Raw genomic sequence first — 13998 nt, forward strand, 5'->3', positions numbered from 1 at the left:
AAGTTATAAGCAAGCAAATTGAAGTTTCAGGTTATTTGAAGAAAAACAATGAAGACTTGTAGAATGAAAGTGAAAATTGTCCATATATGAGAATAGGCGCTGAAGAGGAAACGGAAGCAAACAGGGGTGACACAGGATTTGAGATATTGAAGAACATATTCGAAATTGCAGTCTGGAAGATGAAGAATGGAAAAGTAAAATACAAACAGTATTCGATTAATTATATTTAAAAGAATTAGTGAAGTTCTATGAACCTATATATATATTTCTATGAACCTATGTATTTATTTTTATGAGCGTGAAATACCTATGGGATGGTAGTTATTTTGTTATTATTAATTAGTTATTTCTGAATGTCCTCCAGCCCCCTTCCGATAATACCTCTACCTTCCAAGTAGTTTCCGTTTATGGATACACTTCCGATGTTGCCCTCCCGGAGATATCACATACATTAGATCCCTTGGAAAACGAATACTAGCAACAGTTAGGGTCGATGATCGAGTAACACATCAATACACTACCATAACCATCATAACAAAAACTAATATTCTCTAGCCTGAAGACAACATTTGGCGCGTTCAGTGCATAAAAGAATCAAGTCCTCTTTTTTGTCATTTTGGATATATTTCATCTTTAAGATTTCGATTCGAAGATCTTTTCAGAGCTTAAAAGATTCATATCCAGATATTGTATATCACTCTTATAGGATAAGCAAGCAGCAGTGTTCCGTTTACGCTATGTGAAGACGCTTGGTTTGTATGACGTGACATTTCTCAATTAATATTGAAACTGAAAGGTAGTAGAATTCTACCCTTCTGGTTTTACTGGAGAGTGGATATGGAATATACCAAAAAAATACTGAAACACATCTTTAATTACTCTTAACCTTGTCGCTACTCTTAAGGGATTTCAAGATATGGTCATCTTATTTTAAGAATTACAATTCTATCCTTTTTCTTCCGTTTTTTTTCTTTCTAAGGGAAACATCTAAAAGACGGTAAATACTAACTTTCATGCCTCTAATCTTAAGGGATTTCGAGATATGGCAATGTTATCTAACAATTGCAACTCAGGCAAGGGCGCTGATTTCTCTGTAAATTGGAGGGGGGGCATTCAGATGCAGAAAGCATATATGAGGATTTTAGGACAAATTGCTTTCAAATTATGCCAAATATTGTAAATTTACAAATACAATGAGGGGGTACATGATCTTTCCGGGCCCGGGCCCCCTCGGCTTCCTCAGGATTGGGGCCCTTGAACTCAGCCTCTTCCTTCATTTGTAGGAGATATATATATTATTTTAAATGAAAAGTCTAAATACCAAATTTTATGTCTCTAACCTAAACGATAGTACGGCTATCTTATTTTAACAACTGCAACCATTACTTGTTTTTCTTCTCGTATTTTCTCTTTCCCTTTAGGAGAAATATTGAAAAACGCTGAAACACGTCTTTGATCATTTTAAGTGAAAAATCTAAGTACCAAATTAAATGAACAAATTTCAAGATATGGCCATCCGATTGTAACAGTTGTTAACTCCGATCTTTTCTCTTCCCTCCTTTTCTTCTTCTTTCCTAGGAGAAATATGGAAACAAATGAGTATCGTTTCACAATGTGGAACTAAGACTTCCAAACTATACGAATTCAATACCTAAACTTGAAGTAGTGAATCTAATATATACTCGTAAGTACTGGTTGCAATAGAGTAATAAGATAAAAAAGATAGAACCTGTTCCTTGGACGCTAAGTCCATATTAAAAAAAAAAACTATTACTCGCTATCTCTTAAAGTGTTTGTTCTATGGCAATAAAGGTTGAGGCCAAAAATCGTATATTTCAACCACTCCCGGTTTGGATAGAGGACTAAGGAAGGAAATGGATCTTATTCTTGGGAGATTGAATCAATTCCAAAAACGGTACTTCCTCATATGTTTTACAGTTTTTGATCTACGGACATCAGTTTTGAAAACAGAAATAATAGTAAATTTCAATCATTTCTGGTTTTGGTAACATGTTGTGGATAGAGACTCTGAATCGTTTGCAAGAGAGCGCTTCTCGATATCTATTAGTTACCATGATTGTTATATGTCAATAAATGTTGAAACCGGAAATGGTTAATTCTAACCACTTCCGGTTTGAATAGAGCTCCTAGATGAAACATATTCTTTAGAATGCAGAATCGATAGCAAAAAATGCATCTTGGTAGCATTTTTCGTTTTTGCTCTACGAAAATCAGTAAACTTATTGAAACCGGAAGTTATAGTAAATTAGAACCACTTTAATTTATGGTACAGTGTTGTGGATATTCATTACATGTTATATTGAGAAGTAACATTATTTACGAGAAACAGCTTCTCGCTATCCGTTACCGTTTTCATTCTATGGCGATAAACGTTGGAACAGGTATTAAAACCAGAATAATAGTAAATATGAACAACTTCTGGTTTTGATAGAGTTTTGTGGATAATTATGTTATGCTGTCTTGAAAAGCTGAAGTGTTTGCAAAAAAGAAAGAAAAAACGCTCCTTGCTATAAGTTACCGTTTTCGTTTTATGATGATAGATCTAAACAATAAAATCGGAAATCGTTAATTTTAACCACTTCTGCTTTGAATATAGAGTTAACGGAGCACATGAAAATTGTTCTTGGGACTCTGAATCAATTAAAAAAAAAAAAAGAGTTCATATTGATAACGCTTACCGTTTGTATTCTACGGAGGACAGTATTGAAACCGGATGCAATAGGAAATTTGAACCACTTTAGATTTCGGTATAAATTGTTGTATATAGTAATGATATGTTGTCTTGAGACGCTGAATGGTTTGCAAAAAAAAAAAAAAAATCTTATTTGTTGTCGTTTCCATTGTATGGCGATAAATGTACAGCTCACAGATGACGAGAAGAACCCTAAAACAGGGGTAGCGGGAAAAGGTCAACGACACGGTCAAGTCGATTTTCGGTTTTTGAGGTGTGGTCTATACTGAGATGTCGTCTGCTACTCCGGGTAAAGTTATATGTGTGCTATTGCGTGATGTCATATAAAACCCCCGTGCGAAAAGTGGGCAAGCCCATACCTACGTCACACTACTTCTGCTAGGGTTCTTCTCGTCATCTGTGAGCTGTAGCTAATTTGAACCACTTCCAGGTTGAATAGAGGGTTAATGGAGCATTGGGACCTATTCTTGGGGCACTGAATTGATTGCAATAAAATGCATCTTGATAGCATTTACCGTTTTTTTTCTACGGAAATTAACATTGATACTGTAAGTAATAATAAATTTCAATCATTTCCGGTTTCGATAGAATGTTTTCAATAGATATGATATATTGTTTTGAGACGCTGACTTGTATGCAAAACAAAAAAAAAAAAAAAAATGCTTCTCGCTATGTTACCATTTTTGTTCTAGGGCAATAAACCGAAAGAAATGGTAAATTCGAACCACTTTCGGTTTTGGTAGTGTTGTGAATAGTCAGGATAATTATATTGTCTTGAAACGCTGAATCATTTGCAAGAAACCACCTCTCGTTATCTGTTACCGTTCTCGTTCTATGGCGATAAACATTGAAGCCGGAAATTTCTAGTTTTAACTACTTCCGCTTTGAATAGATAGTTGACGATGGAGACGAAAGCTACGGAGATGAAAATGAAATGAAATGAAATCTTTAAGTGTTACGTCCTATGATTATGACCGCTAGGCTAAAAGAAACGGTGATGATGAGAAATGAGTGAAATGGTGGAACGAAGAAAGTGGCAGGAAACGGGAGAATCCCGAGAAAACTTAAGCACACGGTGTTTGTCCACCACAAAGCTCACTTGGGTAGAGGTGGGTTCGAACTAAGGATCCCATGCACTAGAGGTGAACGCTCTAGTACTGAGCCACCCTGCCCAGACGGAACCTATGGCTAAGACGTTGGAGCGATTGCAAGAAACCGTATCTCGATATCTCTGTACTTTTTTTGTTCTGATACCTGTCGACAGACGGGCGGACTCTGGCGTATTGTTTCTATAATACCTCCGACACTTATGCATAGCATAGTTTGAAAGTCTGAAAGAGGTTCAATACGTGTATAATTGTTTTATATGAGAGTCCAAATACCGAATTTCATACCTTTAATTTTAAAAGCTTCACAGGTATTGACATCTTATAATAATTGTAGTTTCCACATCATTTTCCTTCTCACTCCTTTTTAATTCCTTTCTGGGTCAAATACATATAAAAAATAAAAAAGTTGCAAGCTTAGGGATTACTTTTAACATTCGTGAAGACAACAGTATGTCCTAGTATTCAATATGCAACTGCGACTTCTTCTGGAAACACACACACTTACAGTTAGCAAGGGAGAACTGCATGAATGGGCAACCACATTTTTCACTTTCATAAAAAACACATTCACGCATTTCAGGAACATATTCATAGCCTAAATGGTTTTCGTCACGCCTTAACCCGTTAAATAAAATTTACATATGGTACATTTTTTTATGATTTCAACGCGGTAGGCAGCAGGGATGAAAGAAAAATCTAAATTACGAAAGCCATAACAGATACCAGAATCTGCGTTTCTTTTTATGATGGCATTGACAAGACCTGTATATCCACATTAGCATAGAGTGAAAGAAAATGATAGTTACAAATATATATTAAATGATATCTAGTTCCAGGTAGTGACAGTAGGGTTAAAAAAAAAAAAAAAAGAATCAGCGTGTCATTTCCATATATTACTTCTCATTTGAACTCACTATTTTAAAGATTTTTTTCTTCCTTTGATAATATCCATATGAAGGGTAGAGATATTCATAGGAGGGGTGAAGATATTCATAGAAGGAGTAAAGATATTCATGTAGTAATAGCATAGTGTTAAAGACAAAATGAATATGGTAGGGCGACTGAATTTAAATTTTCAATTGTTTCCTGACCCATATTCATTAATCTTCATCCATTTTTTAAGAAAACAAAAATAATAGTATTTTAATGTACCGTGACTGTCTTGCATATTACCTGTACTTATTTTGTATGAATATGTTAGGGGAATCGTAATGCTACTGTTTCTTGTATGAATACTTATCAAATGTAGCATGGATAATTTTCCTCTTTTTTTTTTTTTTTTCGGTGGAAAGACCTAAGTCTAACTTAACCGTCGGCGTTGCTGTATAGTTACTAGACATTAAAAAGATCAAAAGGAGATGACAAACTGCAACCACCTTTTAGTTTAACAGAAATTGCCAGTTACATTTATCTCAATTAATCGTCATTTATGAGGATTCCATTTTTATATTCGTCTTTGGTGTCCTGAGATTGGGATGCTATAAGATGGGAACATGGTTCAATATTCGAATTTAACGTTGGGCGTTAACTTAAATATTTCATTCTACAGGCTGATTGTAAATTCAGTACATATTTTAATTTAGATTATCCTAAAAACTAGCTGGCATGTAATACTGTTTACTAATGTGGGGTTTTTACCATTTATGATTTCAGAAATTGGTCCAGTGAAAACCGTAAAATTACTGGTATACAGCGTAGAAGACAGAACTAAGATTACCACCAGGTAAGAATTTTTGAGGTCGGTGATGCAAATGTAGTGATGGTGGAGGTAAGAACGAGGTAGGAATGCAATGCTGTCACATTTCGATCCAAATATAACGGTGGAAAAAAAATCAACGAAGACTAAAGGTAACCATCCGATGTGGAATGACGTCTACCAGATTCTTTGGTTCATACGTGCTACGCAACATCATGAAGAGTGAACGATACTTGGAGATGCTTCGAACGTACTGTGCGGACTGGACAGTACGTATGGACTGTGATTCTAGAATGGGAAAATGGAAGGGAATTGCTGTTCATACAAGATAGAGCTCCGTCCCACTATCCAATTCCAGTGAGAGCATTGCTTGATGACAATTTCCCTGGCAGATTGATTGGCCACCAGAAGCTCACATAATAGCCTGTACGCAGCCCCGATCTAACCCCATGCAACCCTTCCTTTGGAGTTGGGCCAAGGAACAAGTGTACAAGTTAAAACCAATGGATATTAACAGTCTTGAACAAAGTTGAGATGCTAAAAAGAACCGGATTATGTTTCTAAAAGATTCCAGAGGTGTGTTGAGAATGCAGTACATGCGTTGTAATTTAACTTAATAACCAAATGATACACTGTAATAATTTATTCAAGGAAAATAAAACTGTAATAGATTGTTTACTTTTTCAATATTCATTGTTACAAATAGCTAACCGCCCTGTATATATACTACTTACATTGCTACAACCCAAGAGAGAGGTAGCTATGTGAACAGCACCTAGCCCCATCCAATCTTTATTAGATTGAATGTAATGTAACCCGATCAACCTTCAGTATACGTAGTACCCCTAATGTTAAACCTCAACCTGTTCCTTCAATCAAACTGTGTAACTCACAGGGAAAACAACTGGCCCTAGTCCTGCTATATTGATTAGTTTGTTCAGTTTAGGTTTAGTATCTCTTTCAGCAGCGAGGCTATGCCACACTTTAATGCCTGAACCACATAAGCTTCCGCAGGGAGTCGGAACCCGGGTGTCTTGCGCAAAATTTGCTTGGTTGGTTGTATTAGAGCTTACTAGTTAGCGTCTGTTTCAGCTGCATAATTATATGAGACATGGACCTATAGCTTATCATAGGTTCCAAACCACATGAGCTCCCGCGCCGTGACGCGTGCGCCAACCATATAACCACGAGAAAACATCACATAAACAAGAGACCAGTTGTGATTGAAGGTCAGAATTTACGCATTTTGAAATGAAATCTTTAAGTTTTACTTACGTTCCAAGGTTATACTGGCTAGACTAAAGGAGACTGTAATAAGGAGAAATGAAGAAAGTGAGGGAAACTGGTGAACCCCGAGAAAACTCACGCACACGGTGTTTGTCCACCACAAATTCACTTGGCGCAAGCTGGGATCGAACCAGAGACCCTATGCAATAGAGGTGAACGTCCTACCACTGAGCCACCGTGGCCCCAATTTACGCATTTTGTGTGGGAAAGTCAGTTAGAAGCACTAAATATGTACGGTTGTTTGATTTGAAGTCTTTTGCGTCCAGCACTGAGTCTATATGAGACGTGGACTTACAGCTTACCATGAAATCCGGACAACATGAGCTTCTAAGGGGAATCGAATCCGAGTTTTCCGCGCTGAAGACACGTACACTATAATCACATGAAGAAGCTTCTAATTATTAGGTTAGTGCGAGTGAAATGTCCATTTCGAAGACTGGTGAGAAACTCCTCAGTGACGCAACAATGAATGGACTACGGTCACTAGTGTTGCCACGAGACGAGACATTTCTCGTGTCTCGTCTCGTCTCGTCTCGTAAACGAGACGAGACACGAGACGAGACAGAGCCCTTTTAGGCGAGACACGAGACGAGACAGACTACTTTTCTCGTCTCGAAAACGAGACGAGACACGAGACGAGACGGGACGTCTCGTGAAATGTCTCGTCTCGTCTCGTGTCTCGAAAATAAAAACGCTGGCAGGAATGGCCAAGATTGAAATTGCCAGTGGTCATATAGATTGCAAAAGGAAAACCCCCTTTGTGAGAAAACATGTTGAAAAGCCTTCATAGAAAAGTGTCCTCTGTCTATTGAATGAAACAATCGTGATACGTGAGCTTCCAGGAATATCATCCTTAATCTCTTGTCCCAAATTCTCCTTGCTGTAAACTGAGGATTTCTCATTTTTTTTTTTTTATTTCTGGCTGGAATGATGACGAACAAAACAAAGACAGGGAAGATTTTTACAAGGTCAAGAAACCGAACTACCACCATCAGCTATTCAATCACAGGCTGTAGTTGAAAGTTCTGGCTGAGGTGGCAAAGAGAAACAGACAACACTTGTCTTTATTCTCTGGTGGCGCGGCGGTATTCTTTTTTCTAAATGAACTGAAAACGGCAATTGAAGTACGTCATCTTGCGACTAAAATTTTGTCCTCTCTCTCTCTCTCTCTCTCTCTCCCTCCCACTCTCACACACACACATATAAAAATACACTTTTACCGTTTTACCAATCGCCCGCTTACAGCAGTCATGTTGAAAAATTCACATCTTCGTTTGGAAGCCGGGCGACGGACAAAGAAAGCAAACATATTGTCGACGAACACTTCAAATTGTTTGCTTTCAGCAAATTTATGGTACCCCTATAGTAACAATAACCCTGGAGCTGAAGAGGTTTTACAGGGGAGCCTTCCTTTTGTCACGCGGAAATGTTTGATCTGACCAGAGTGCGAAATTGCCCTCTGCTTCCATGTTAGGGAGGAGGGGAATACTTCACTTTCCTAGTGAAAAATATTCATTAGGACCTGAATTATCTTCAAAAACGGTTTCTTACAGGCGCATTAAGCCTTTCGAACTTAATAAATGTAAAGAACATTTGGTATGATATTCATGGAACTCCGTTGAAAGCAGAAAATATTATGAGAATGATCAAAATTCGAACATTGAAGAACGTAATTAAAAGAAAAGAAATAGGATACTCAAACCATATTTTAAACCCTGCTATAAAATGTATATCCTATATTTTTACTAATTCCATACTCCCATGAAAGTAACCTGGCCAGGATATTCTCTCCAAATTTTTCAGACTGAAATCCGTTTATTCCGTACGATTTCGCCCCCTGACACAATACGGAAAAACAAATGCTGTTAAAATCCATACACATGACCCTTCCGGGACTCAACCCGTGGCCTTCAAGCCGATGGTCTATCCCAGCAAACTGCTCGGTTTGGTATGAAGATGTACGTTGTATGATTACGAATAGATCACGACAATATAAGAAACTTTAATCCAAAATGGCCACCCAAAAATCATTTTTTTTTTAGACCACAAGCTAATCTGGGTATACTGTCATGAGTTTGTTACACAAACGGGGCAACCACCATATAGGGACACACACCCCGCGGGTATGGGAAGAGATTTGTACCATGGAGGTGTAGACTGGCCCCAAGCATTCTTTCCTCCGATGTGTCAAATAGAGCTTACTGTGCAGTAACCTATAAAATTTCAATCAAATACTTTCCATTACACTGTGAAACCTAAAGGCTGGAATATAACTAACTAAACTAACTAACTAACTCTATGGCCTATGGAACCCGGAGGTTCAGTGCCGCGTTCACAAAAGCTCTCCACTGACTTCTATCCTTAGCTAATTGCATCCAGTTTCTACTTTGTATTCCTATCTCTGCGAGATCCATCTTAATATTATCCTCCCATCTGCGCCTAGGTCTTCCTAATGGTCGTTTTCCTATGGGTCTACCAGTCAAGATTTTGAAAGCGTTTCTACTTTCTTCCATTCTAGCTACATGACCTGCCCACCTAAGCCTCCTAGACTTGACGACCCTAACAATGTTGGGTAAACCGTATAAACTATGTAGTTCCTCGTTATGAAGCTTCCGCCATTCCCCATTCTCGTTCCTCTTGGGTCCGAATATTCTTCTAAGGATCCCGTTCTCAAATACTTTCAGTCTATGTTCTTCCCTCAGAGTAAGCGACCATGTTTCGCAACCATACAGAACAACAGGCATGATTATCGTTTTATATATTTTAAGCTTCAAATTCCTCGACAGAATTCGTGACGACAAGAGATTTTGAACCGAATAGTAACACGAATTCCCTGCTTTTAGTCGACATTTAATTTCTTCGTGAAAGGCTGGAATATATGAAATCAAAGTGTACACACATCTATCTATCTATCTATCTAATATATATATATATATATATATATATATACCGACGACACTATAAAGCAAGTGGGCTGATAGTATACGGTAGTGTCGGGGATGGTGACACCTTTACATCGGACTTTGCTTGTCGTGAAAACATCATTTGACATTAGTGTCTTCATCTTCCACGTACCTATGAGCAATTTACTATATATTCGTGTATTGAAACTGGTGAAACAAATTTCAATGTTTCAAAATGTAAAAAAAAAAAAAAAAAAAAAAAAAAAAAAAACAGCGTCGAGAAGCCTCAGACAACTAACAGCAGAGATATTATATTATCTTGTAAACTATTTTTGCCCTTACCTTGTCAGCTTATTTGAATTTATTTTTAAGACCTTCAGGCAACTTTGGCCCACTCCGAATAGATGATGATGGGGAAATTAGTGGAATGAAGAAAGTGATAGGATACAAGACAACTTCGAGAAAACACACACACACACACTCGATGTTTGTCCACCACAAAGCTCACATGGCACTAACCGAGATCGAACCGACTACCACACACACCAGAGGTAAATGCTTCACGGTGTAGCTACCGTGACCAGAGATGGAGTGGGTCAATGGGTCAAGTGGGTCAACTTTTCTGAGTGTGTCAGTGGGTCGTGGGTCAACAGCATGTGACCAACCACCCACCATGACCTACTGTGACCCACTGCGACCCACCACCCACCATGACCCACTGCGACCCACCACCCACCGTGACCCACTGCGACCTACCGACTCAGTATGATCTACCGACCCTCTCTGCTCACTGCACTGTAGAGAGTACCTTCTGAAGACTGGTAAATTTGTCTCCGTTTTACTTTCAAGACCTTCATTTCCCTTTCTTTTCCACTTGTTTCTGTCTACTTACCTGAGGTGAGTATATCTAACCAAGTGAAAAAAGAACTTCAGGCACTTTTGGATATTAATATTTTAATAGTAATAATAGCAATAGGACTTACCGTACACTACAACTTGGCTTTCGAGACCTGTGGGTTTTTAGAGCTACCTACTGGAAAAAAATCACTTTTGAATCACTGTAATATATAAATTATTTATAAAAAATTTAATGTAACTATGTGTGCCTGATCATCACCGTCAAATTGCAAAGTCAAATGAAATTACTTTTGGTATATAGTTAGGCCTTAATCCAAATTAGGATGTCATATTGCTTTTATTATAATGCATAACATCCTAAGGAGGTAGTGAGGATCCGAATTTTTGCGAAACAAAATGAGTATCTCGCAAGCCGTTAAACTTACGGAGCTGAAATTCAGTGTATTAACTCTTTATTGAAAATAAACAGAATGTGTCATAGCATTTTTTTAAATTCTCCTTTATGTGGGGAGGGGGGGAAGCGCACTTTCTATACATGGAAAATTGGTAGTGAATTGGTTGTTAAAAAGGATCGAAAACGATCGATGTTATTTCAGAAAAAAAATCAGAAACAAAAAACACAGTGCTTGGCTTCATATATAAATTGCTTTCTGCTATAATAATTGCTGAAGCTTATGTTTATTATATTGAGCGCTCACAGCACAGGGTAATCAACCCATAAAGTTATGAGAAAAATAGGCATAAGATTTGTACTGTAAGCTTAATTACACGGAAATTTGAAATTTGGATTGTACGCATAATTGTATGGAAAATTTTACACTTTTTTTCCTTTACGTTGGTCTACTTACTTTGATTTGGAACTTCGAAATTTCATCCTTTTTTCCACTGAAAAGTATTGATAATTCAATAAGGAAATAATTATACTATGATAATTTAACTGAAACTCATCGTAATTTGGCACATGGCAAACAGCATTGTGGTAATTGAAGTTGAAGAAGGAGGGAAATTCCCATTCACCTCCGAATACTTTCCAGAAACCTCGTTCCCTTTCGCTTTCTAGACGGAGGAACGAACTTGGTAATGGTATCAAACCTTCATGTGTAATTACAAAAATTAAATTTATAAACAAATAAGAAATCATCAGTTTATCAGGCTTTAATTGATAATTTATTCACAAGATTCCCTATCAAAGGCGTGGTATATGAAGTTTCTGTTCTACATGGGTCGACATTGCCAACTGACATGGTCGATATGAAAAAGATGTTGTATGGTGATAGAGACATGATACTTCTTGCTGAGTATTTCAAAACTGACCAAGAAAAATCGTTATCAGACTTAAGTCTAACAAGTAGATTGTCGATGAGAAGTTGCAGAAATCGGGTAGAAGTATTATCAATTTCCACGACAGAGTGCGAACGGGGATTTTCCCTTATGAATTTACAGATGACTGATATTAGAAATAGATTAAGTGCTCAAACATTGTCTAACTTGTTGCTCATCAATGTTAATGGCTCACCGCTAGACAAGCTCAAAGTAGACGAGCTAGTTATTTCTTGACTGAAGGATGAACATCATTCCACTGCGGATGATTTACCGCCAGAAAGTTACCAACAGGAAATAAATCCGATTTCAGATTTGTTTTAAGGTGGAAAATTACGAGTTACGGAAAATGTATACTTGTATTACTAATGGCTTATTTGTGTTATTCAACTTTGTACCTACTTTTTAGTAACTCTCTTCTTTGGTTTAGGTAAACTACGTTTGAATAAATATTCATAATAATTGTAATTATGCATATTTGTAACTTAAATTTAACGTGGTGTTTTAGTGATTACAATTATGAGCATACTTTATGGAGATGCTCTCACATAGGGTACCCGAGCACCTTTATACCCTATGAACAACTGATTTTTCAAGTCTTTTGTGAGAAAAATACTGTGAACTGAGAAACCATAACTTTTTCCATATTGTACATGGGTATTTTCCTGCGAATATGTTTCTTTTGGAATGCGTTCAGAAATTAACACTTGCAAGAATACTCTCTTAGTACAAGTATATTTTAGGCACACACTAATTTCCCCCCACCTCAAACTGTTTCTTCACTGACAAACCTTTACCATTTTATATCGTAAAGGTCAGTTCCACCGTTATTGTAACAGAGTGGTGCTTGAGCAATTGACTAGAAATTCAAACTCCGATTAGTGACATTTCACAATCTTGTTTTATTACAAGTGTAAACTCTTTAGTCAGTTGGGAAGAGGCTGTGGATCGTGTTCAGACTTCATGACGATGGATTTTGGTGAGTCAGACTAGGTCAAAGTGGATGAGAGTGGTTCATGGTGGATTGTGGGTCACGGTGGGTGGTGGGTCACGGTTTGTGGTGGGTCATGGTGGGTTATGGTGGGTCATGGTGGGTGGTGGGTCAGTGGGTCGTGGGTCACGGTGGGTGGTGGGTCAGTGGGTCGTGGGTCAAGTTTTCATTGATCCACGCCAACTCTGACCGTGACATTTCTTGTCTTGTTTGTTCTGGGTAATAACTTAGTTGTATCTTGATTAGCATGGTGCACTCTGCTACATTTTACTTTCGTTCCCATGGTATGCTGCTATTTTTTACGAGACAAGACGAGACAAAACGAGACAAACGAGACGAGACGAGACGAGACGGGACAGAACCTCTCGAGACGAGACACGAGACGGGACGGGCACATTTTTTCGAGACGAGACACGAGACGAGACATGCTTTGCACGAGACGAGACGAGACAGCCTGAAGTCTCGTCTCGTCTCGTCTCGTGGCAACACTAACGGTCACATGTTTAAGTCACAAACTGTGCACGTCCAGCAAACCGATTGAGATACCGGGACAATTAGGAGTAGTACGTTTTTAAACAGAATCGTACGAAAGAGCACCACGGAGAACACACAATTGCGATCGATTTTGCTTTACAAATTCAAACTGGAACATTCTGTACAGCAAGATAAAAAAAAAACTACATTTAGACCAGAAATGGCAAATGAACGCACATTGGTTGTTTGAAAAAAAATTGTTTCGGTGTTACAGCATTGCAAACTGAGCCCCGTGGGCACTGGGCAACATCATGTTCAAATAAGCTATCTCATTAACACATTAGAAGCAGGCCCTGGAAAAATTGTTGGGGCCGTTGAGGAATATCTACTGTTCGGCGGCTCTGTGCAATCGATAAGGTGAAAAAGTTGAACTAACGCATGCCACATGAACTACTGTCGTTCGGTGGTTTCGTGCAATCGATGAGGTGAAAAAGTTGAACTCGTGCATGCCGCATGAACTACTGTTGTTTGGTGGTTTCGTGCAATCGATGAGGTGAAAAAGTTGAACTCGTGCATGCCGCATGAACTACTGTTGTTTGGTGGTTTCGTGCAATCGATGAGGTGAGAAAGTTGAACTCGTGCATGCC

The sequence above is a fragment of the Thermobia domestica genome, chromosome 10 (genome assembly GCF_964235325.1).
Source record: "Thermobia domestica chromosome 10, izTheDome1.hap1.1, whole genome shotgun sequence".
In the NCBI taxonomy this organism is placed as follows: domain Eukaryota; kingdom Metazoa; phylum Arthropoda; class Insecta; order Zygentoma; family Lepismatidae; genus Thermobia; species Thermobia domestica.